The sequence below is a fragment of the Oryctolagus cuniculus genome, chromosome 12 (genome assembly GCF_964237555.1).
Source record: "Oryctolagus cuniculus chromosome 12, mOryCun1.1, whole genome shotgun sequence".
In the NCBI taxonomy this organism is placed as follows: Eukaryota; Metazoa; Chordata; class Mammalia; order Lagomorpha; family Leporidae; genus Oryctolagus; species Oryctolagus cuniculus.
In genome coordinates, this window is record NC_091443.1 from 82,802,561 (window position 1) to 82,826,195 (window position 23,635).

General features: G+C 44.5%; 1 long non-coding RNA gene across 1 annotated transcript in view; it reads right to left on the reverse strand.

The window, feature by feature from the left end:
* LOC127483736 (uncharacterized) overlaps positions 1 to 23,635 on the reverse strand; it is a 97,883-nt gene that overhangs the window by 14,397 nt on the left and 59,851 nt on the right. Inside the window, exon 2 of the long non-coding RNA XR_007910368.2 lies at positions 22,068 to 22,169. This is a non-coding gene — a long non-coding RNA (uncharacterized lncRNA). The remainder of the gene's footprint in view (positions 1 to 22,067; positions 22,170 to 23,635) is intronic.

The window sequence follows — 23,635 nt, forward strand, 5'->3', positions numbered from 1 at the left end:
AGGCAGCAGATGACAGCTCAAGTATTTGGGTCCCTGCCATCCACATGAGAGACCCGGATGGAGTTTCTGGCTCTTGGTTTCAGCCTTGCCCAGCCCTAGCTGTTGTGGGCTTTGGGAGAGTGAACCAGTAGATCAAAGTTCAGTCTCTCTCTCTCTCTCTCTCTCTTGCTCTTTCAAATAAATAAACATTTTAAAAAGAGTAAGAATATGTAGTGGTGGCATTTAGAGGAACCAAAGACTGTTTCATTTAAAACAAACAAACCAACCTGGGAAACAACGCTGTAGCAATAGGCTAAGCCTCCACCTGTGGCGCTGGCATCCCATATGGGCACTGGTTTGTGTCCCAGCTGCTCCTCTTCTGATCCAGCTCCCTGCTACTGTGCCTGGGAAAGCAGCAGAGGATGGCCCAAGTCCTTAGGCCCCTGCACCTACGTGGGGACCTGGAAGAAGCTCCTGGTTCCTGGCTTTGGATCAGCCTACCTCTGGCCATTGCTGCCATTTGGGGAGTGAACTAATGGATAGAAGACCTCTCTCTTTCTGTGTCCCTCTCTCTGTCTTTAACTCTGCCTCTCAAATAAATAAATGAAATCTTAAAAAAAGAAAGAAAGAAAAGAAATGAAATGAAAAATCCTGGTAGGCGCTATAGCTCACATCCAGACTGCCCGGGGCTGGCTTCTTTGGCAAGGCTGTCCTTAAGGTAGGAAGACTGCCTCGATGTATCTTAACTGAGAAGCTCCCCCCAATATCAACAAGGCATAGATAATCAGGCCCCTGTTAGCTTTTCTTGCAGGAAATGAAAACACTGCTCTCTAGACAGGGATACTCCTCATGTAAACTTTAAGATACAAGGGTTCCCAAGGGAGAGTTACAAACAGGTACACCTGGACTTGTCTCTGTGTGTGCATGTGTGTGTGTATGTGTTTGTGTGTATGACGGTAACAGTTACTGTCATCTGTCTCCAAGAATTAGAGCCACTTCAAGTCAATGGACAAAGTCCAAACATGCAGTCCTGGAAGGTACTCAGTTCAGAGGCAAATGTCGCCTGCGCAGTCTCTCAATTGCTTAGTCATTTATTTTTATCTCCAATACTAAAGAATTTTCCATATTGTCAACTAGTAAACAATGAAAAATACTCTCAAGATCTTTGCTTAATAAGGCAAGAAAAGCGTTCAGTGTTCATTCTAAAGTCTTTCAATGAATCCAGGTTGACAAAATCTACAAAGTTTGCTATCCTAAAATTTCACACAAGTACAGGTTCCAGTCTCTAGTTTTTATTTGTTTTTGCTCTTTTTAAGTTCTAGAAGAAGAAAGCTGGACAGAGAAGTTATACCCTGGTATTTTTTAAAGCTGTTACTCAGCTGAGTCTCCTGCACCTTCTCCATTTCCAGCCACAAACTCTTCAATAACTGTGCATGCTCAGGGGAGCTTGGCAGTCTGCAAGCACCAAGGAAAATACAAGGACTTCCACATGATGGTAACATCAAAAAATAATCTAAGCAGCATTTCCACAAGACTTGCAACCAAGCGTGTTTCTGGTTAACTTTCAGGCAATCCATCATAGCCCTGTACAGTCTGTTCTTGGCGTTAAGCTCTTTCTTCTAACCGTGCCAGTGTCATTCTTTCCCGGGCTGGACACTCTCCAGATGAGCCTTCCCTTCCTGAGTGCTCTGTCCTTATTAAAGCACGGTCTGTGGTCTTCATTTGTTCAAATGTGCACTCTCTAGCCCCTGGCACACAGGGGGTACTGCTTATCAAATGGCAACGCATAGTCTTTGCAAAAGGTTGTGGTGCTTCCTGTAGGGATAAGGTGTTTTTTGCTATGAACCTGCTACACACAGGAAACCAAGTGTCAAGAAGGGTTCATTGATTTACTGAGAAAATTAGCTGTTTTCCCCAATTTCTAAAGTGGCTACAAAACTGAAAATAAAGACATACCTATCCTCCAGCTGGCTATGCAAGGAAGCTGCTTTCTCTCCCTTTAAATTTTTGCAGAGAATCAACATCTCTCTCCCAGACTTAACTATGTTTTTGAACAGAACCTTAAGTATTTTTTTAATTATTGTAAATACCATCTCATAAGTCTGAAAGATAGGCAAAACAGAACTGAAAGCTCAGGGATATTTAAATCAGCAAAATGCAGACCACCTGCTCAGCAGCACTCACATTTTGTTAAGATGATGTGCTTTAAAAACCAATTAGTAGAATGCATTATGTATGGTCATAAATACTCTGCTACCAACATGCCTGCCTGAGAAGACCGTGCGAAAAACCACCCAGTGAGGACCCATCCATGGTCGCCGTTCCTGAAATCAGCTGCCTGATGCCGAGGCTATCTGCTTAGGGAGCTCTAGCAAAAGTGAATCCAGTGTCGTCATCAAGGAAAGCAACGATAGTGTGTTCTCCGTATCTCATCCTAGAGCATCAAAATCTGTCTGCTGCATCATGTGCGTGCTAACCAGCAGCATCAACATCACCCAGGAGGCTGACGGGCAGGGTCTCAGCATGCACATGTATTTGTATGCACATGTGCACGCACACACCCCTCCCACCCCAGACCCCAGGCCCACCCTGCAATGGACTGAACCATAATCTTCCTTTTAGCATGATGCTCAGGTGTTGTGCGTGTGCTTTAAAGTTTGACGGGCCCTGCCGTATACCCCTCTATAGTAACTTTTCTTTGCTGTACCTCATTTCACTGGGTTGCACTGTAAAAAGCGCATAATGGAAGTGATTGTTTATCAGTACACAAAACGCAGAGAGGAAATTCTCCCCAAGGAGGAACAGACTGAATAGTATTAACGGTGCTTTAAACTGTAATGAATTCCCAGTCTAATTCACTATGAGGTTTCAATTTATACCACATTTAGAGTACTCCAGGTTCAAGTAATCACTGCAGTAATTAGCTTACTTCCAGTCCTCCAAAATAAACCCACTAATTTTTGCAATCAGCCTTCATTTGGTTAATCACCAGTTTAATTGATTTAATTAGTTTGATCTGCAAAATTAGTCAAGTGTAAATACTGTTTTGTAAACAGAGTTTAGCTCCAAGCTGTAAGAGAGGGAATTCTAATTCAAACCTAGAGCGAACAACAAACCCACACATACAGGAGTTTGTTGTGGAGCACAGCAGTGGCAGGATTTCAACGAGGAGGCCTGTGGATGTTCTGCTGAACGCCCTGGAAATGCGTGCTTGTAACTGTAATGCTGACTAAGCTAGGAGAGTCCCATCCCCTTACCAACTATCAACCAACTCCAACACTACCTACAGGCTGTGTTCTGGAGATTGTAAAAACTCCTCGTCCTTTCTCTTTCTAGAGGATCTGGGTCAAATAACATCACTGTTGGGAGTGTTGTCCAGATTTGCATTTCATGTTATCCTTAGTAGTTCAAGTCTGTGCACTAAAGAATATTTTTAACCTTTTCCAAAACAAATGTTATTGCAGTAATGGATTATTGAAGAAAACGTGATTACTTACTTTAACCAGATGTAGCACACGCTGTGTGATGCCAAATACTTCACATTTTACTAAATTTTTGCTATGATAAATTTGATGATAAATTTTTTTTTAAATACTTCCCATGTGAATTCCTATGAGGTGTGAAATTCAGTAGATTGTCTATAGAATATGGTAGTTTTTCCCATGTAACGTCGTGGCCTGGTATGTTGTGACTGACTGGGGAATTAGCAGGAAGGATTTTATTTTGCTAGAATGCTTCTCATTGCTGAGCCACCATTTGTGTTTTCTCCTTGGAATTTTCTACATTCTGGTTGATCTTTATTTATTTAATTTTTTTCCCCTTAACTTGAGGGGCAGAGACACAGAGCTTCCATCCACTGGCTCACTCCCCAAATGCCTGTAATGGCCCCTAACTGGAAACACAGCTGAGAGCCAGGAACTCCATGCAGGTCTCCCATATGTGTGCCAGGAGCTCAGTTACTTCAGCCATTGTCTGCTGCCTCACCAGGGTCTGTATTAGCAGGAAACTGGAGGCGGGCATGGAACCCAATACGAGACGTGGGAGTCTTAACCAGCACCTTAACCACTGCCCCAAATGCCTGCCCCTGGCTGATCTTTCCTTAAAAACATTTTCATATCACTAATTGGACACTTTGGGATTCCTTTAGTTGTACCTCTAGCTGAAATATTTAACTCGGGTTAAACACTATTTTGGAAAAGTGGTGCCAGTAGTAATTTATCAACTTGTTAGTAAAAACTCAAAAGACAAACAGTACGACTAAATAACCAAACTGGATCTATAACCTTCACAATGTAATGAATGCTGACACAGAGGCTGGGAACAGGGACACAGAAGCAGCCTTGCTATTTGCCCTGTTAACTGCCATTGACCTTAAGAAAATCTTATCTATCTAGAAAAAGGAATTGGTCTCTTTTGTTCCAAATACTTCTCAGGTATGCACCCTTCACGGTGCCTCAGCAAGGGCTTCTTCCAGCTCAGGCTTTGACTGATGAGTGAAATAGTAAATATTTTAGGGTTAGCAGGTCATCAGGTTCCTGCCACATTCAACTCTGAAGCTACCATGTCAATATGGGAATGACTGGGTATGGTTAAATTCCAACAAGCCTTCTTTATGGATAATGAAATTAAAATGTCATATCATTTTCCCATGTCACAAAATATTATTTTTCTTTATATTTTGTTCGACTACTTACGAAGGTTTCAACCATTCTTAATTCACAGGCCATACAAAGACAAGAGGCAGGCAGATTCGTTCATAGTTTCTCCACTCCTATTTCAGCTATTACAGCACATGAGGCTCTGAGCATGAGCAAAAACACTATTTCCAAACTCGCCGCTTCCAAGAAATGTCATAATCTGCCATTTACAATGTAATTTCAATGTCAAAATGATTGCCCCTGGCACATAGAAATGGCTTCACACACTGGATCCAAAAGGTGGAGAACTGTTAGAAACAGGGGCTCAGCTGGTGTTCAAGAACAAGATAAGCACAAGAACCACATACAACACAAATTTCCACTGCCTCCCTAGGAGATCCCAAGGCAAAGTCAGGACCACCTCTACCCTTCCAGCTGCCTTTAGTGTTTATTTAACCGCCTTTGGTGATGTGCTATCTATTGTGTTCGTCCACTTTTCACCACTGTAACAGATACAGGAAAGATGCTACTTAGGGAGGAAGTTTTATTTTGGCTAACTGTTTTAGAGGTTCACAGCCCAAGATCAGCGGCCTCATTTGTTAGGGTGGATGAAAATCACCAAAGCTAATTTCCAAACCACAGCATCGGCTGAAGAGTTTTAAATTGTTTTTTTACTTTAACTTGATTCTTAAGTTTACTTATTTGCATTTGAAAGAGACAGAGGAAGATAGAGCACTCCCAAATTCTGGTCCATTCCTCAACTGTCTGCAGCAGTTAGGACTGGGCCAAGCTGAAGCCAGGAACATGGAACTTCCTCTGGGTCTCCCCCAGTGGCGGCAGGAACCCAACTAATTGAGCCATCATCTGTTGCCTCCCAGGATGTGCATAAGGAGGAAGCTGGAATTGGGAGCACAGCCAGGACTCAATCCTAGGCACTCTGATATGGGACACAGGTGTCCCAAGAGGCATGTTAACCCAACTTCTGCTAGACTTGGCTTGAAGCAAAAATACTATGGTTTCCAGAGAGGAGAACTGTTTGAAAAAACCACATGATTTGTCCATTTCTGGAAGGATTCTGAGTCCTCAAATCTCCTCTAGATGGCCTTGTGGAAATATGAGTGCTATTATTCACTTCCCACCATCTCTGACAAAGCCACCAGAACCATCCCTGATCTGACATGATAACTAGATAAGCCCCTAATTTTCTACAAATTCTCTATTGGTAAAAGGTGTATTCATATCATACTGTTTTCTTAGTATTGCTATAGTACTCAAAAATACAGAGAATAGGGTAAAAGGGAGAGTCTGTTTGTTCAGTGAGTCTGTTTTAACCTGTCTTCGCTTCAGCAGCCATGCATACTTGCACCTAAGTGGGAGACCCTTCAGTTTCTCAGAGCTGCATCTTTTCTGTAAAATGGGTTCACACAGTGTAGCTTGCTGACCTTGGGACATTCTCTCCTGGGAAAACTGCATGCAGAAATGCTCTGTATCAAAATGTGACTTTGAGAGGCCAGGCTCTATCCTAGCACATAGGTGTTGAGCATCCTCTAAGCTTGGGAGGCAGAGTTGAGCAGGTGGAAGTAGTAGAACAGGCCAGCTGCCAAAAAGTGGTGCAAGCAACAGTTGCAAGAGTCGGAACCTCCCAGTGTTCAATGGTGTGCAGCTGCCAGGAAGGTCTTGAGGAAGCAAAGGGCTCCACAAGCATTTCAGGTGCTGAGAATGGCATTGCTCTGCCATCGCTCCTCTTAGATATCACCTTTCTCCTGATGAAGCCCTCCTAAGCCAGGTTGGCCTATTTAATTCCCCTCTGCAGATGCACAATGGCCATCTTCTCCTGACTTCTCACTGGACTCAGAAGGAGGGAGTGACTGCCCTGACAATGATTCAGTTCTCATTGTCTCATGAGGTGTGCTTAGGCCCAGTAAGAGGAGGCAATTGGAAGAGCTTATTAGAGCTTGCCTGGGCTTTTTCGGTATAACTAGATCCCTCTAAAACCTTCAAATTGTTTGTGTGGCATTTATCTTTCCTAACAAGGAAAAGGATTTATACTGCAAAATTTAAGCATGTTGGGTATTTAAAAATTCTCAAGGTATTTGTGTGAAATTGGTGAGGGATTCTGTGGAGAAAGAAGAAAACTGCCTCGCAGATGAACTTGTCCACTGGGGAGTGCCACACGTGAGCAGCAGGCGTATTCACACTCAACTACTTTTGCTGCCAGAAGTCCCAAAATTATTTGCCAGAGGGTACCTAAGATTAATACACATATTTGGCCAAGCTACCTGGGGCCCGTAAATTCCTCAGTGTTTTTACATGCAGTATACTTTCCAGATCTTGGGTGCTAATTTGTATCATTTGCAAAAACAACTGTGAACGCTATTTGGTGCTTGCGATGCAATTATCACTAAAGAGGTTTTGGGGTATCTCATTAAACTGAGTCCCATATGTTTTTTGCCCTGGTGATTTGTGTTGATCTGTTCTTTGTCGGTTCTAATTATCAATCAAGATGAATGAATCAGTCACCCACTCAGCCAAGTGTCTGCTTATGCAGACGATCGGAACCCACGCTAAAGAGCTTTCAGAGTTGTCTGTCTTTCCTTGGAATGCACCATTTCCTCTGCTTGCACGCATGGGTGATGGCTCAACATTGCTCTCTGCACTTTCCCTAGTACCCGGGTTGGGGGTATACATGTAATTCATAGTATGCGTGTGCACATAAATAAAGATGCAGAAACATACTCACACACTGCCACACTGACTGTACAGCTCCTCAGAACCCCTTCTTCTTCCCCCACAATATTTTTTACTTGAAGACTTTCATGTGCATCACATTTCCAGGGGGAAATCTCCAATCGCTGAGCTAGGAGAAAAACAGTGCCCTAGGAATCTGATTACAATATTTTAGTATGTTCACGTCCCTCGGAGTTGACACCGGCCTGCTCTTCACAGGGACACAAAGTACCCAGTAGGCAGGCACTCAGTACACCTCACAGGAGACGAGGGCACCTTGTGAATATGCATGAAACCACGGCCTGTTTACCTCTGCTGCCTGCTGCGTCCAGGCTGGCACGCTGGCGAGCCTTCTCCACAGCATTGCTTGGGGGCCAGACTGGCATGATGCCACCACATATGAAATACATGTCTCTTTGTATAGCTGCTTCCAATACTCTTGGGGACAGATTGGCCATTGAACAAAGATTCTTTGAACTAGGAATTCAAATGGCTTTGGGTAGGCAAAAAATGACGATCTCAGAGGCAGAAGGAGGGGGAAGTAGCATCAAACAGCAGGTACAGTAATTTGTTAGCAAATTTCGATGCTGTATTCATCAGCGCATAATATCACAAGAGGGGTCAGGGGTCTTTATTTCAGTAACAGCAGGCACCATCACCTATGTTGTCTAAAGGAAATCAGACTGGAAACCTTGTGTGTGGAAAAGGGGAGTTATTAAACCTCCTTCAGCAAAGATCTATTATAAACATTTTATTGTGCTCATTTCAGTCCATCTATTTATATCACATATAAACATAGACACATAATACTTATACAAATTATGTTGAATATTGAATTGAAATTGAATATACATAATATGTGTGTATGTATATGTGTGCATGTATATAGGCAGTGTTCTGTAGAAGGGAGTTCTCCAATTATCTCAGACAGTTAAAAATGTCATTAATAGACACTGACATAAATTTTTTAAATCACCTTTTTCAACATTTAGAAGATAGCTCTGAAGGAATCCTGCAACCATACCAGCAGGTGCTCAGTAGATCAGTTAGATGTGCACTGGCCTGGAGGAATGAATGGAGCAGGTGCACCCCTGCCCTGAGGACCACTCACTGGCGAGCCAGTTTTCAGGCTGTAAAAATGTTTCAAACCAGCTGAGAGGCAAACTTGCCCTTGGAATTCCTAAGAACCTCGTGATTTCTACAAAAGAATTTCCATAAGGTTCCTCCAAAAAGACCAAAAACTTTGGCAATGTGTATCAAGAAGCTTTGAAAAGGTTGATACCCTTGGACCACTTCTCCCTACCCGGGAACCTATTGTAAAGAAATTTAGCCTGCTGCAGTGCCAGCATCCCATATGGATGCTGTCGGTTAGAGTCCCAGCTGCTTCACTTCTGATCCAGCTCTCTGCTATGGCCTGGGAAAGCAGTAGAAGATGGCCCAAGTCCTTGGGCCCCTGCACTCGTGTGGGAGACCTGGAAGAAGCTCCAGGAGGCTTCGGATTGGCCCCACTCTGGCCACTGCGGCCATTTGGGGAGTGAACAAGTGGATGGGAAGACCTCTCTCTTTCTTTCTCTCTCTCTCTCTGCCTCTGCCTCTCTGTAACTCTGCCTTTCAAATAAATAAATAAATGAATGAATCTTAAAAGAAGAAAAGAAAGAAAAAAAGAAATCAGCCTGGACACCTGACAAGCGTTTTCAGACAAAATGTGAGTTACAGGGTCAATAATGTGTGACTTATATTAGGTAAACTGCCATTTACCAGTGAATTATCATGCAATGGATTATTGTGCAACCACTAAACTTGTTTGCAAATATATATCCATGTAGTCATATGTAATATATATGATCATTATCAATATACTAATATATTTGTTATTATATAATATATAATAATGCATTTACATTAGTGTCTACAGATTTATAACAGGAGTAAACACATATATTATAATGTTAAATTAAAAACTGCATCTCTAGTAATTAGGGGAATGCCGTCTGTAGTAAATTAAGGGAAAAATGCATCTCACAGAAGGGAAAGACAGTGCTGTTTGTCTGGAAGTGTGGCTGTGTGGTTGAGACCCCCTGCCTCCTTCTGCTTTTCCACTTCCAAATCATCTATCCACAATGAGTAGTGATTATTACACGGAAATAAGGTTTAATTTTGGAAATGAACGGGAGAGGATATTAGCCTCTGTAGTCAAAGGCGGTCGGCAGACAGATGGGAATGGTCAGATTTCTTATGGGGCAATTCTACATGGGCTACATCCCTCTCAGGGTTCAGCTGGACCCAAGTGTGGTGTCAGCCCTACATATCTACCTCTGAATCAGGGTGCTGGGTGGGGAACACCTCTCTTGAGTCAAGATTCTCAGAGGGATGCCCACAGGCACCTCCGTTTGTTGTTCTGAGGTGGGACAGGAGACCACTCCTGGCCTGTCACTGCAGCTCTAATTGCCCATGCAGGAGTAGAGAGAGACGCAGAGGCAGACCTGGGACCTTGCAGGGAAGTCTTGGCGCTCTGTAAGGAGGGGGCAGGAATACCCAGGGACCGTCAGCAGTGGCACAATGTGAGATGGTGCCCTGAGAAGTGGAAGGCGGAGAGCCAGTGGGGGTGGAGGCCAACCAGGGGACCAGCATTGCAGGAGGGAGTGCCCTGGGCTGGGGGTTGGGAGGGCTTAGCTGGGAAGCAGCTATTGTCAGATCTACACCCTGAACTCCAGAAGTTTGACAGTTTCATTTCCTTAGGTTTCTTTGGTCTCTTTCCTTCTGGTCCCACCCCCACCCCCACCCCGCATCTTGTCACCGTCTTTCAGACTAGTGTGTCTTGAGCTACTGCTCTTGCTGCAGCAAGAGTGTTGAAGCAGGCCGGGGGCAGAAACAGCAGCTGAATGAAAGCTTAGTCCTACCCATCTTTTTGGGAACAGCCAACTGGTGGCTTTTTATATCAACATCATTTATGATTAGGACCAGAGCACATTTTAAGATGCCTTCCCAATTTCCTTCTAATTAGTTAAAATCACATAGCCACATTTTGATAGAAAATAAAACCTATGCTTAACTCGAAGTCTGAATTTGAGCATAAGCTCCTGTCAAACTTGCACACGTCACCTCTTCAGTAAGTCCTTGGAGGAAGTGTTCTAAAGATAACACCCACAAGGAGAAGGATCTTTAGCGGATCCTTTGGGATGTTCCCTGCTGAAATGGCTCCCCTGCAGTCCACCAGGATGACTTGGATCCCACAGGGTCTCACCTCTTCCTGAGGGCACAACTCCTGCCTCCTCCTCCCTGCCAGCTTAATTGCCAAAGCCTTCTCCAACTTGCTGTCTGCCACCTGACTGTCAGAGAGGCAATGACTGGATAGAAACAAAACACAGGAGATGATGTGACCTACTCTGATCAGTGTCAGACCTCTCTCACCTCACCATACCCCCTGGCAAAAAAAAAGGTGCCCAGAGTAAGAAAGCAAAGAAATCAATATAAAAAAAACAGGTGTAATTGGAGCAGGTGGTGGATTTATGCTTTTCGGAATTATTTTCCTGCCAACAATCAGGAAAGTAATTTAATTTTACATGACAAGCTATACTAAAAGCCAGATCTATGTCATTTCTGTTATGCAAACTTTACTTTATAATTCAAATGGAAAATAAAATAATTAAATATGCACACACACATACACACACACAACATTCAGGTCTTTGAAAAGTTCTCATTTTCCATGAAATATATGGGAGGAGAGGCATGCAGGCACACCTGCATATGTCGCTGTGCCTCCACGGTTCACCAACTGCTGTTTCCTACTACAAATCACAGCTCATTTCTAAGCCTTAACTTAGTGTTAAATAAGAGGCGAGAGTTAATTTAGGAAGCGATTACAGTGGAGGCGTTGTAGAGCAACAGTCATTGCAGCACAATTAGTCTTCAATTTGTAATTGAGAGTTACTCCCACAGGACTAACCCACTGATGAATTTCAAATAAGCAGACTTCAAAACTATAAGGAAAAATGGCTAATTATAAGCTAAGGAGCAGAGGAAGGTGGGAAAAGAAGTGGAATCTATAGGATTCTACTGGTGATTCCTTAAAACCTGGAATCACTAGCAGGTTGTGCAATTAAATTTGACCAGGGGAGCCACCTGCAGAGTAGGAATGATAAAAAAAAAATTGGCCAACAGTGGAATTCACAGAGCACACACTGCTGCCCACTGATTGCAGATAAGGCTCTTGTCTTAACATGGACAAGGACCATGGCTCATGGCTGTGACCAACCTAAAAAAAGTACTTGGGTTTCAGTTCAGGGTATACATCAAAGGTCAAAGAGAGAGGCTTTAGCTTTGCCCACTATGGACTTCAGCAAGTTCACTTACTGTCATGGGCTGAGCCAGTGGGCAAACTGGCCTTTTTGCTAACTGGTGTCACCATTCTGAGGTCTCCCAATCAGCAGCATATGATGAAGATGCTCAGGCCCTGTGTAGATGGCCATAACATGAGCTCCATTGGCTGCTCTTCTGGCAGCAACAGCAAAAGACCAACTTCTAGTCCTTCTTTCTGCATCAAGCTTCCATCCAGCTGCATCCCAGTCTGCCATTGCTCCTGAGAAGTGGCAAAGAGAAAAGGGCACTTCTCACTCTTGGTGATGCACCCAAAAAACAAAGGCCTGGCTGCCAGGAAAGCCACCCCACTGCATCCTCTTTTTCTCCAGTGGCTCCAGCCATAGGTAGCTTTATTATAAGAGACGTGGACATCATGTGATGTGGAGGGCCAGGCAGTGCCCACAATGTAGAAGGTGTGCAGTGCCCAGTTGACTGGGACATCTGTAGAAGCCCACAAAACAATCCTAGAATTCCAGAAACTAGGATCTGAGGCAGCTTCCTCCTTGATTTTTTGGCAAATCCAAATAAACAAACACTTGATCTCAAGAATCTCATTTTACTAGGGACACCCACCCACTACTCCTAAGTGAGGGGGAAAACGCTTCCTGTTGCAGCCTTGAGACCTATAAAGGATCGTGTTTCACTTTAGTGCACTGGCCCACTGTGGCTATTTCATGCTTTCCTTCTAATAGCTGAGCCCCTGTTTCATTAGAAGTGGGTTTATCCCTTCCAGCTGGTGATGGGCATGGCTCAGCCCTGCTAATGTTCTGCACTCTCGTGGCCACCATAACTGTCTCAAGAATAAGCACACAACTCAGATAGGGCCAGACTGCCTTCATGAGATCTTTCTATGTAGGTTCTGGGAGAAAGAAGGGCTCTTCTCTGCTGGGGTCATGAGATAAAAGGACTGGGTAAGCCAAGACCTGCTCAGAGTCATCTTTTCTCCCATGTGGAACAACTTGGTCAAGAATGAAGCCAACTCGAACGAATTAGAGAGATTCTAATGAAGACAGACATCACTGAGCCTCAGGATCCACCTATGCCTAAAGCCAGAGAGTCCACTCTTTCAAACTCCTTCAACCAATACACTGCTTTTTGGCTCAAGCCAGTTTGAGCTGAGTTTCCATCACTTGTAACATTGAAAGTCTAGGCTTACAGCAAAGAGAGAATGGAGTCCACATCAGAGTCTCCATCAGGCCCAAAGTTTACAACTATCCAACCCATTTCTGCAGAAGCCGCATGTAGGTTGAAGAAGGGGAATAATGGAGACACTTAATCAAATATTTTTGTTCTGAAAGTCAGGCTTAGGAAAAGCGGTTCTCCTGGAAGCTATGTGTTCCTTGATGGCAGGAAACATATTTGTCTTGTGCATTCAGTATTCCCAGAAAAAAAGTGGATGCTCAGAAATTTGACCAAGTTGGCAACATTGTGATGATGTTAGATATGACGAACAAATTCATTACAATAAATTTAGTTATTTTTACTGTATGGTTCCATAGAAGGTCTGAAGTGGGATTAAGCCTGATTGTCCCCAGTATCTCTCACTGTAGAACAGGGTCCCTAGCATGTACTACATATTAAAAAATTTCTGGGCATAGTGCTGTGGTGTAGCGGGTAAGGCTGCCGCCTACAGTGCTAGCATCCCATATGGGTGCCAGTTCGAGTCCTGGCTGCTCCACTTCCAATCCAGCTCTCTGCTATAGCATGGGAAAGCAGTGGAAGATGGCCCAAGTCTTAGGGCCTCTGCACCCACATGGGAGACCTGCAGGAAGCTCCTGGCTCCTGGCCTCGGATCGGCCCCACTCTGGCCATTGTAGCCAATTGGGGAGTGAATCAGCAGATGGAAGACTCTCTCTCTCTCTGCCTCTCCTTTTCTCCTGTATAACTCTGACTTTCAAATAAATAAATAAATACATCTTTAAAAAACTTCTGTTGAGTGAATTAGACAACAGTAGGAATTTCAGAAGAATTGATGCCAAAGAGATGAAGGAAGGTAGACACATTTGAGAGATGTAGAGTATAGAAATGGCAAAATGGGTTGCACGTCAAAATGAGTGAGAGGAAGAAGGCAAGAATTACTCTTAGATTTCTGGTTTAAAAAATGGGAGGGTGGAAGTGTCAAATGAGATGGGGGGTAGGCCGGCGCCGCGGCTCACTAGGCTAATCCTCCGCCTAGCGGCGCCGGCACACCGGGTTCTAGTCCCGGTCGGGGCGCCGGATTCTGTCCCGGTTGCCCCTCTTCCAGGCCAGCTCTCTGCTGTGGCCAGGGAGTGCAGTGGAGGATGGCCCAAGTGCTTGGGCCCTGCACCCCATGGGAGACCAGGAAAAGCACCTGGCTCCTGGCTCCTGCCATCGGATCAGCGCGGTGCGCCGGCCGCAGCGCGCCGGCCGCGGCGGCCATTGGAGGGTGAACCAACGGCAAAGGAAGACCTTTCTCTCTGTCTCTCTCTCTCACTGTCCACTCTGCCTGTCAAAAAAAAAAAAAAAATGAGATGGGGGAGGCAAGGGGAAAAGCAGGTGGGGGTTGGAGAGAAGGAGTTGAGCTTGGACATGCTTGAGATGTTTTCAGATGCCAAGATGGGCTGTTTCTTGTGAGCCACAGCTGCCCAGGGCTTGGGGAGCAAGTCAAGAAAAGTGAGCAAACTCAGCCACTGGGAATCTTCTGAGTGTCTCATGTTTATATTAGTTATTGGTTTTATGGGGCTAGTGGAGTGTCCTAGCTTTCTAACTACCAAGAATTTGTATAAGAAAACAACAGGGAGGCTGGCAACATGGCTTAGCAGGTAAAGCTGCTGCCTGCAATGCCTGCATCTCAAATATACAGCAGTGCTTTCCAATCCAGCTCCCTGCAAATGGCCTGGGAAAAGCAGTGGAATGTGGCCCATGTGCTTGGGCCCCTGCACCCACATAGAAGACCTGGATGAAGCTTCTGGCTTCAGCCTGGCCTAGCCCAGGCTGTTGTGACCATCTGGGGAGTGAACCACATGATGGAAGATCTCCTCTCTCTCTCACACACCCTCTCCCCACTCTGTAACTCTGACCTTCAAAACAAACAAATTTTTTTTTTAAAAAAAGAAAGTAATAGGGTGCGGTGGCTTACTTTGGTGGCATATAGGACAGCAAGGCTCAGTCAACTCTTTCCAGTACTTTCACATATAAAGCAAATCCTTTAAACACAACAACTAAGCACCACCCTTTCATTTTGATTTGTTCTGGTATTTGATATTCACTTTCCTTGGATCCTCACTAAATTCTAAGTGCTGAGATACAAAAACACTGATAGAAACAAACTGGGAAAAATACTGAGCATTAATAGCAATTACCAGTAGACGATCAGACAATAAATGATTTTTATGTTCTTCTCTTAAATTTCCAAGTGTTTGGAAAAAAATGAAGTCATATATTAATTTTATAATATTGTCTTGAGGCCTGTGCATCTTCCTAGTTTATGTTCTGATTGGACAGTAAAACCCAGAAGTATTAAACACTAACAGCAAGATGGAAATACTAAGGAGAAGAGCTCATTTGTTGAAGGAATGAATTATTTCCAGGAATAAAGAGTAGATTCATCTTTTTAATTTTATTATTCATTGTTGCAATGGTAAATTACTGCTTTGAAAATTCCTTGCTATTTTACATTTAAGAATTGGCACACATTTCCATTCTTTCCACCAATGGAATTATAAGAATGTTTCAGGAGCTGGCATTGTAGCCAGGTTAATTCTCCACCTATGGCACCAGCAACCCATGTGGGTACCGGTTCTAGTCCCGGCTGCTTATCTTCCAATCCAGCTCTCTGATATGGCATGGCAAAGTAGTAGAAGCTGGTCCAAGCATTTGGGCCCCTGCACCCACCTGGGAGACCCAGAAGAAACTCTTGGCTCCTGGCTTCAGATCGAATAGGCGCAACTCCAGCTATTGCAGCCATTTGGGAAGTGAACCAGCAGATGGAAGACCTTTCTGTCTCTCCCTCTGACTGCCTATAACTCTACCTCTCAAATAAATAAATAAAATCTTTTTAAAAAAAAACAATAAGAATGTCTCAGGAAGAAAACACCAAGGATATTGTATGTGTGTGTGTGTGCACATGCATACATGTATATGTATGCAAATACATGTGCATATATAATGTGTATATGCAGGGGTATGTGCATGTATTTATTAATCTGTACACAGGGGCATTTTCACTCTAAAACATAAAATAAGACTTTGACAATTTTTATAATAATTATCTATGGCTATGTTTATGCCATATTAAAAATAATCCAGGAAATTTATCTAAGGAAATACAGTAAAGAGTATTGTGCAGCATTGTTCATGCAAAGCAATCTACAGGCAAATCTCCCACCTTTTATTCAGCTGCTTCTGCAGTATTATCCCTGTGCTGTGTGTGAGCTTCTACCCATCAGCAGGACCAACAAGTGTTACACTGATCAGCTCATCTCTGTAAAGGGGTGACTTTTCCAGACATTCTCTCTTTAAATCCTCTCCCAGCTGTGCGAGGCATTCAGTAATTCTCACCCTGCATCTCTCAGGGCCTTATTTATTGCAAAATGGGGATGTCACTGTCCGCCCCACAGGGTGGCCCCAGAGGCAGGATGCTATAGATGAGCACACAGCCTTTGGAATAAAAGCAAGCTGGGGTCAAAGTCCCAGCTCTGCCACTGATTGGCTGTAAGACTTCAGGCAAAGTTCATCACTTGCCCAACTGCCTAGTTCTTTGTCAACAAAGTGGGGGCAATTCCCAGGATGATACTAGAAGTATCCATTCAGAGGGCTGAAATGGAGGCAGGCATTGTGGCACAGCAAGTTAAGCTACTAGTTAGGACATCTACGTCCAGTATCAGAGTACCTGGTGCAAGTTCTGGCTGCTCTGCTTCTGATGCAGCTTCCTGCTAATGTATCCCGAGAGGCAGAAGGTGATGGGTGGCTCAAGGGTTTGGATCCCTGCCATCCACATGGGAGATTTGGATGGAGTTCCTGGTTCCTGATCCTTGCTTCAGCCTCACCCAGATGTGGCTGCTGATGGCTTTGGGGAGTGAACCAGCAAATGGATGATCTCTTTCTCTAATGCTCTGCCTTTCAAATAAGTAAATTAACTGTTTAAAAAGAGTTGACTATGCCTAGCATATAGCAAGCAGCTAACAAATGCTAGGCGTTGCTATGCCTGATTAAGTGATTTATTCAGGGATCACATAAATAATGATGGCAGTGGTCTCACTAGAAACCTCATTTCTTTTTTTAAAAAATTATTTTCATTTTATTTGAAAGGCAAAGAGACAGATACAGAGAGAGATTTTACATCTGCTAGTTCATTCCACAAATGCCAGCAACAGCCCTGGCTGAACTGATCTGAAGCCAGGAGCCCTGAACTCAATTTGGGCCTCCCATGTGTGTGGCAGGAACTCAAGTACTTGAGCTATTACCTGCTACTTCCAAGGGTACACAGCAGTGGGAAGCTGGAACAGAAGTGGAGTCGGGTCTTGAAGCGAGGCCCTCCAACATGGGATGTGGGCATTGTCCAAGCAACAGCATACCCAAGCCCTCATTTCTTAAGGCCTGACCTGCCCCTACCTCCCCTAGCCAACACAGCCAGGACCATGGCAGCTCAGTGTGCTCATTCAAGGGTTCTTGATCAATATTTGGAAGGGTTGTGGTAACTTTCCTAGTGATCCGAATACTTCCCTTCCCTCAGTCAAAACTGGTAGCACTGAGGTTCCCCCTTTTCAACACAACCCCTCAGTGTAAGGGCAAAGGGAATCCACTGCAGCTTCTCCTTTCCTGAAGTATCAATGATGGGTACTAGCTATTGGCCATTCTTAAGCAAAACGAGGACCTTAGAAATAGGTTGTCTGGGCCAGTGCTGTGGAACAGTAGGTTAAGCCTCCGCCTGCACCACCAGCATCCCATATGGGCACCAGTTCATGTCCCAGCTGCTCCTCTTCCAATACAGCTCTCTGCTAACAGCCTGGGAAGCAGTGGAAGATGGCCCAAGTCCTTGGGCCCCTATATCTGTGTGGGAGACCTGGAAGAAGCTCCTGGTTCCTAGCTTCGGATCAGCCCAGCTCTGGCCATTGTGGCCATTTGGGGAGTAAACCAGAGGATAGAAGACCTCTCTCTCTCTCTCTGTCTTTCCCTCCCTCTGTCTATAACTCTACCTTTCAAATAAATAAATAAATAAATAAACTCTTAAAAAAGAAATAGGTTGTCACCATTACTAAAAAAAAGAACATATCTTCCACATCCTTCCACCATCAATAAAAAATTCATCATGGATGCCTTGGCTTTTAAATCTACATTTGAGAAAGCAAGATTATTTTAGAATTTTAAAAGTATGAGAAATGTCCTTGAAATAATATTAATGGAATACTAAACGCTGCTAATTATTCATGCAAAATGACCAGTTATATAAAAGTTCACAGTAAACATTTATACCTGCCACACACTCTCCTGCAAGGCACCGCTGTACCCATTATGGAGCAGGTATTACAACCACTGTTGTGTAGATGAGAATTCTGAGGCTCTGAGAAGTGAGGTAAATTACCCAAAGACAACAGCCAATAAACGACAGACCTGCGATTTGAATGCAGGTTGGATGACTTTAAATTCAATGCGCACAGCATTTCATCACAGCTGCCTTTTTAGATGTGGTGGGCATTAGTGTCACATCTGTGATCCATGTTGCATAAGGACATCCACACCCTGGAAGAGCACGGCGTAATGAAAAGAGGACAAGGGCAGCCGCTTAGCCTAACAGGTAAGACGCTGCATCCCGAGTGCCTCGGTTCAATTCCTGGCTCCAGCTCCTGACTCCAGCTTCCTACCAATGCAGACCCTGGGAGGTGGCATTAATAGCTCAAGTAATTAGGTTCCTGCACACATGTGGGAGACCTGGACTGAGCTTCCAGCTCCTGGCTTCAGCCCAGCCCCAGCCACGTGCACATTTAGCAGGTGGGGTATTTCTCTCTCTCTCTCTCTCTCTCTCTCTCTCTCTCTCTCTCTCTCTCTCTTTCTCTCTCTCTCTCTCTCTCTCTCAAATAAATAAAAATAATAATAAAATAGAAATGAAGACTGGGCCCAAAGCAAGAGAAAACAGTTCCCACTCCACCTGCCATTAAATGCCCACGTGACCTTAGAGAAGTTCCTTGAGTATTTTTTTTTTTTTGACAGGCAGAGTGGACAGTGAGAGAGACAGAGACAGAGACAGAGAGAAAGGTCTTCCTTTTGCCGTTGATTCACCCTCCAATGACTGCCATGGCTGGCGCGCTGCAGCCAGTGCACCGCGCTGATCCAATGGCAGGAGCCAGGTGCTTCTCCTGGTCTCCCATGGGGTGCAGGGCCCAAGCACTTCAGCCATCTTCCACTGCACTCCCTGGCCACAGCAGAGAGCTGGCCTGGAAGAGGGGCAACTGGGACAGAATCCGGCGCCCCAACCGGGACTAGAACCTGGGGTGCTGGTGCCGCAAGGCGGAGGATTAGCCTAGTGAGCCGTGGCGCCGGCCATTCCTTGAGTATTGAAAGCCTTTGTTTTCTTTTGCTGGACTAAACCAACCAGAAAACTTCATGATTTCTAAGATCCGTGGTTCTATTTGTATTTATTTGGCTTTAACATTTAACTACTACATTTTATTATATTGATCTGTCGGTTCTGAAAAATACACCAAAAAAGGGCCATTAATTTGGAAAGAAGTAAATTAATTTGGTCAAGATACAACGCGAAGCTTCAAAACATCATTGAGGCTCCATCAGGGGTGGGGAATGTCTGGCCTGTGGGCCATATAAGGCCCGTGAGATCATCTGGTCTGATCCTGCCAAGGCAACCACAGGCTGGACTTGAAATTCCATAAGTGTGTGCAGCAGGCTAATTTTAAGTTCATAATTTTGTATGGCTTGCAAATGATATTATAAATATCCAAATGGCCCTTGGCAGAAAAATGGTTCTCCACTCCTGCAAAATTAACACAGGGGCAGACAGTTAGCCTACTGGTTACGATGCTGGTTAAGATGCCTGTGTCTCACATTATAATGCCTGGGTTCGATTTTTTAGCTCCAGTTTCTGCTAATGCAGACCCTAGGAGGTGGCATGGTAGATCAAGTGATCAGATCCCTGTCACCCACATGGGTGACTTAGGTTGAGTTTCTGGCTTCTGGCTGTGATCTGGCAAAGCCCTAGCTATTGTGGGCATTTCAGAGGTGAGCCATCAGCTGGGAGCTCTCTTGATCTCTCTTTCCTCAAATAAGTAAAAAAACGTTTTAAGTCAATACAAAATGGCAAGGATGCAGGGAAAACAGTACTCTCATAGCACTGGACAGTGGCTAGACTAGAACAATCCTTCTTGAGGGTAATTTGGCAAATACCAAATATAAAAATCTGGGGTCTGGTGCTGTGGCATTGTAGGTTAAGCCTCTGCCTGCGTCACCGACATCCCATATGGGTGCAAGTTCAAGTCCCAGCTGCTCCATTTCCAATCCAGCTCCCTGCTAATGACCTGGGAAAGCAGTGAAAGATGGCCCAAGTCCTTGGGCCCCTGCACCCATATGGAAGACCTGGAAGAAGCTCCTGGCTCCTGGCTTCAGGATAGTCCCAGTTCTGGCCATCGTGGCCATCTGACAAGTGGATGGATGATCTCTCTGTATCTCCCTCTCTCTATAACTCCATGTCTCAAATAAATTAATAAATAAATCTTTTTTTAAAAATCTGACCTAGAGAATCCATTTCTAGGAATATACCCTGTAGTTGTAGTTGTAAGAATATCCTGCCATCATATATGTCCATGTGCACCACTGTCTGTGGCTGCAAAGGATTCCAAACAACTGAAGTGTCCACCAATAGGGGATTGGTTAAGTAAGTTAATGTACAGTCATTCTATGTAATATCATGCTGTTCTTTAGAAAAATGAAGCAGATGATAAGTGCTAACAGGGAACACTCATGAAATACTTTGCTAACTTTTTTTGGTGCTGGACAACGCATAGTAGGTTCTTGTGGGGTATGCCATTTGTGTTTGGGTGTGGGTAAAATATCGTTGGCGGGGCAGGTGTTGTGGTGCCATAGGTTAAGCTGGTACCCCATATGAGCACTGGTTTGAGTCCTGGCTGCTCCACTTGGGATCCATCTCTCTGCTGATTTTCCTGGGAAGCAGTTGAAGATGCTCCACATGTTTGGGCTCCTGCTACCCATTTGGAAGACCTGGATGGAGATCTAGGCTCCTGACTTTGGCCTTTCCTATAAATAAATAAATACCTCCAGACAGACAAAGCAGCCACTGGAGAGAGGAGTGAGGCTCTGTGGGGTGGAGGTGAGAGGGAGACCCCCTATTTTGTTTGTTTTGTTTTGGTTACCATACATGAGTATTACTAAATGGATGGGTAGAGGAAGGATGAGTGGATAGATGAATGGATGGAGAGTGAGCTAAAAGCCAGCAGATAAGTACCAATGTCACATGAAATTAGGCCAAGAAACAACTTGTTGGATCTGTATTTAGAACCTCTGGCCAAGACCACATGTGGTTCATGCAACTGATGCCACCTTGTGAGCCAGCAGCAGAAACAGGGACTACGCTGGGAGTGTTCTGACCACCCCCACAGAGCTGCAGGTTATTGCACACAAACCTATATCTCCCTCACAGATGGACAGAGCAGAGAGGGGAAGTAACTCACCCAAGGGCACACAGCATCAGGTTTTGAACCCAGGCTTGCTGATGGCAAAGCCGCTAACCTTATTTATCACCAACTAAAATCAACCGTGGTGTTGCAATCCACTACAGCTTCATACAATATGGACTGTGCCCACGGGCAAACTGGGGGAAAAATGTGCTCAATAAGTGCTTTCTGCTAGGCTTCGTCTTGCACTAAATAAAAGTGATCAACTCATTCCAGATGTGTTGTGGAGGTCAGGGGAGTTGGGCTTCTCCCTAAGTGGTCAGACCCACAATACCCAGAATAAGCTCCTTGCATGGGCTCACCGTGCTCTGCTCTGCACTAATCCCAGTCCTGTTTCTCCCTGCAGGAGAGACGGGTGCCTGGCCGCCAGCCGGCCGCCCCTGTCTGCGGCTGAGGTCCCCTAGCTGCCCTGGCCCCGCACTGCGGAAAGCAGCACTGCCTCCCAGACGCTCATCATCATTATTTCCTGGAAAGGCCCTCGGAGACCTTGAGCATGAAACAGCCTCTCTGCAACCGAGGGATGCTCTCTGGTCTGCGCGGTACCCACAGGGATGCAGCAGCAGTCGCGGAATCAAGAAAACTACCGACACGGATCTGAGATGACTTTGAAAACAGCAGCGACAAAAAAGCCCTGGGCTGCCTGTAGGAAGAGCGCCGCCTCACCGCCTCGCAGCGACGTCCGCGCAATTACCGCGCTCACCTGAGCCTCCAGCCGGCAAGAGCTTCCCAGGGCCCCTCCTCGCTTCTCTCCCCTCTCTCTGTAGTCTGGATGCCCTAAATCGCCTCGGCAGGGCGGCTGCACCTGAAAAACATCGTTCTTTTAGACTGGGTTCCTTTCCACATAGGCCACCCCAACCTGCCTGAGCTAGTCCTGCCAAGCCGCCCGGTACCAGGTTTGCAAAAGATACACCTATATATGTGTGTGTATCTCCAGATGGTTTTGGCTTAGCGAAAGTACATGTTCTTGTGAAGCGATTGTGAATATTCAAATACTGTAATTGGAGATGATTTACATTGTTTTGAATTAACTAAAATTCCATTGTTAAGCACAAATACTGTCCCACTAAATCATCACGCTTTTAATAGGTCCACGTGAGCAGGGTACCGAGCGCATTAGGATTTATAACGCTCCCGGGGAGCTGACCACTGTATTATGCTTCCTGCTGCTAGGTAATATGCATGACACATTTCTGGACACTAATTCATTTATTTAATAGTAACAGTATGCAAAAACAGAGTTCAAAATGAGGCTGACAAAGAAGGTATAAAAGTTTTATTAATCCATAGCTAATCAAAGGCCAGTGGAAGCCATATAATGGTGGCATTTACAGACCATATCGAATGTGAATAAATTAAATTTTTGTTTCCTAAAATCTTACTAATAGGATGTATTCGGCTTGAACCATTTATACTTTTAATTACAAAGGTAGACAACTTAGAGCCGGGTCCTCGCTGTACTTGCTTTAACAGCCACAACTTGGCTTCCAGGATCAACCCAAATCCTTGCCTAAGCTATTGTCTCGAACAGGATCAACACGAGCTGCCTCCTGCCAAAAGCTACAGCGTTGTTTATTTCATTATGGGCTTAATTGGATGCTGTCAATCATTCGAAAGTTATTTTTCTCAGGAAGACAAAGAGTATCTACTTTATCATAATCCCAGCCCCCGATCACTACACAAAGCACATAAGCAGGTGGCATAATGCCTCTCGCACAAAACCTTTTTTCCAGTTTGATGGCTCAGTTATGCAACAAATCAGAGCAAAGCCAGAAAGAGTTTGAAGTACAGGCAGAGGAGAATATCGGGAAAGGCCAAGAAACACAGAAGTGAGTAGGAACAATGATTGCTTTGGCTTCGTTCAGTTGCATGAGTGGGGAGAATATTTGTTCATCGTTTGAGTCAAAACAGAAAGAAAGTAAGACCTCTGAAACATAAACACCTCTCTTCCAGAATTCTAAGCACATTCTCCTGCTCAGCGCATTCTGCAGCAATCAGCTAGTTCTAACATAATAACCTTCTGTGAGTATTATTCTCGTATTGAAGGTGAGAAAGAGATCACAGAATTATCTATTGCAGTATTTTCCTGAGTGTATTTTGCAGAGCGCAAGCTAAAGAGCTTTTGGCTATGAGAGAGGTTTTATGTTGAAGAAGGGTTCCATGGTCAAATAAGTTTGGGGAATCCTGTATTAGACAAAGCTGTGTAATGATGTATCTATATCTTAGATTTTTTTCAATGTCATTAATGTGCCAGTGGACATTATAATTCTT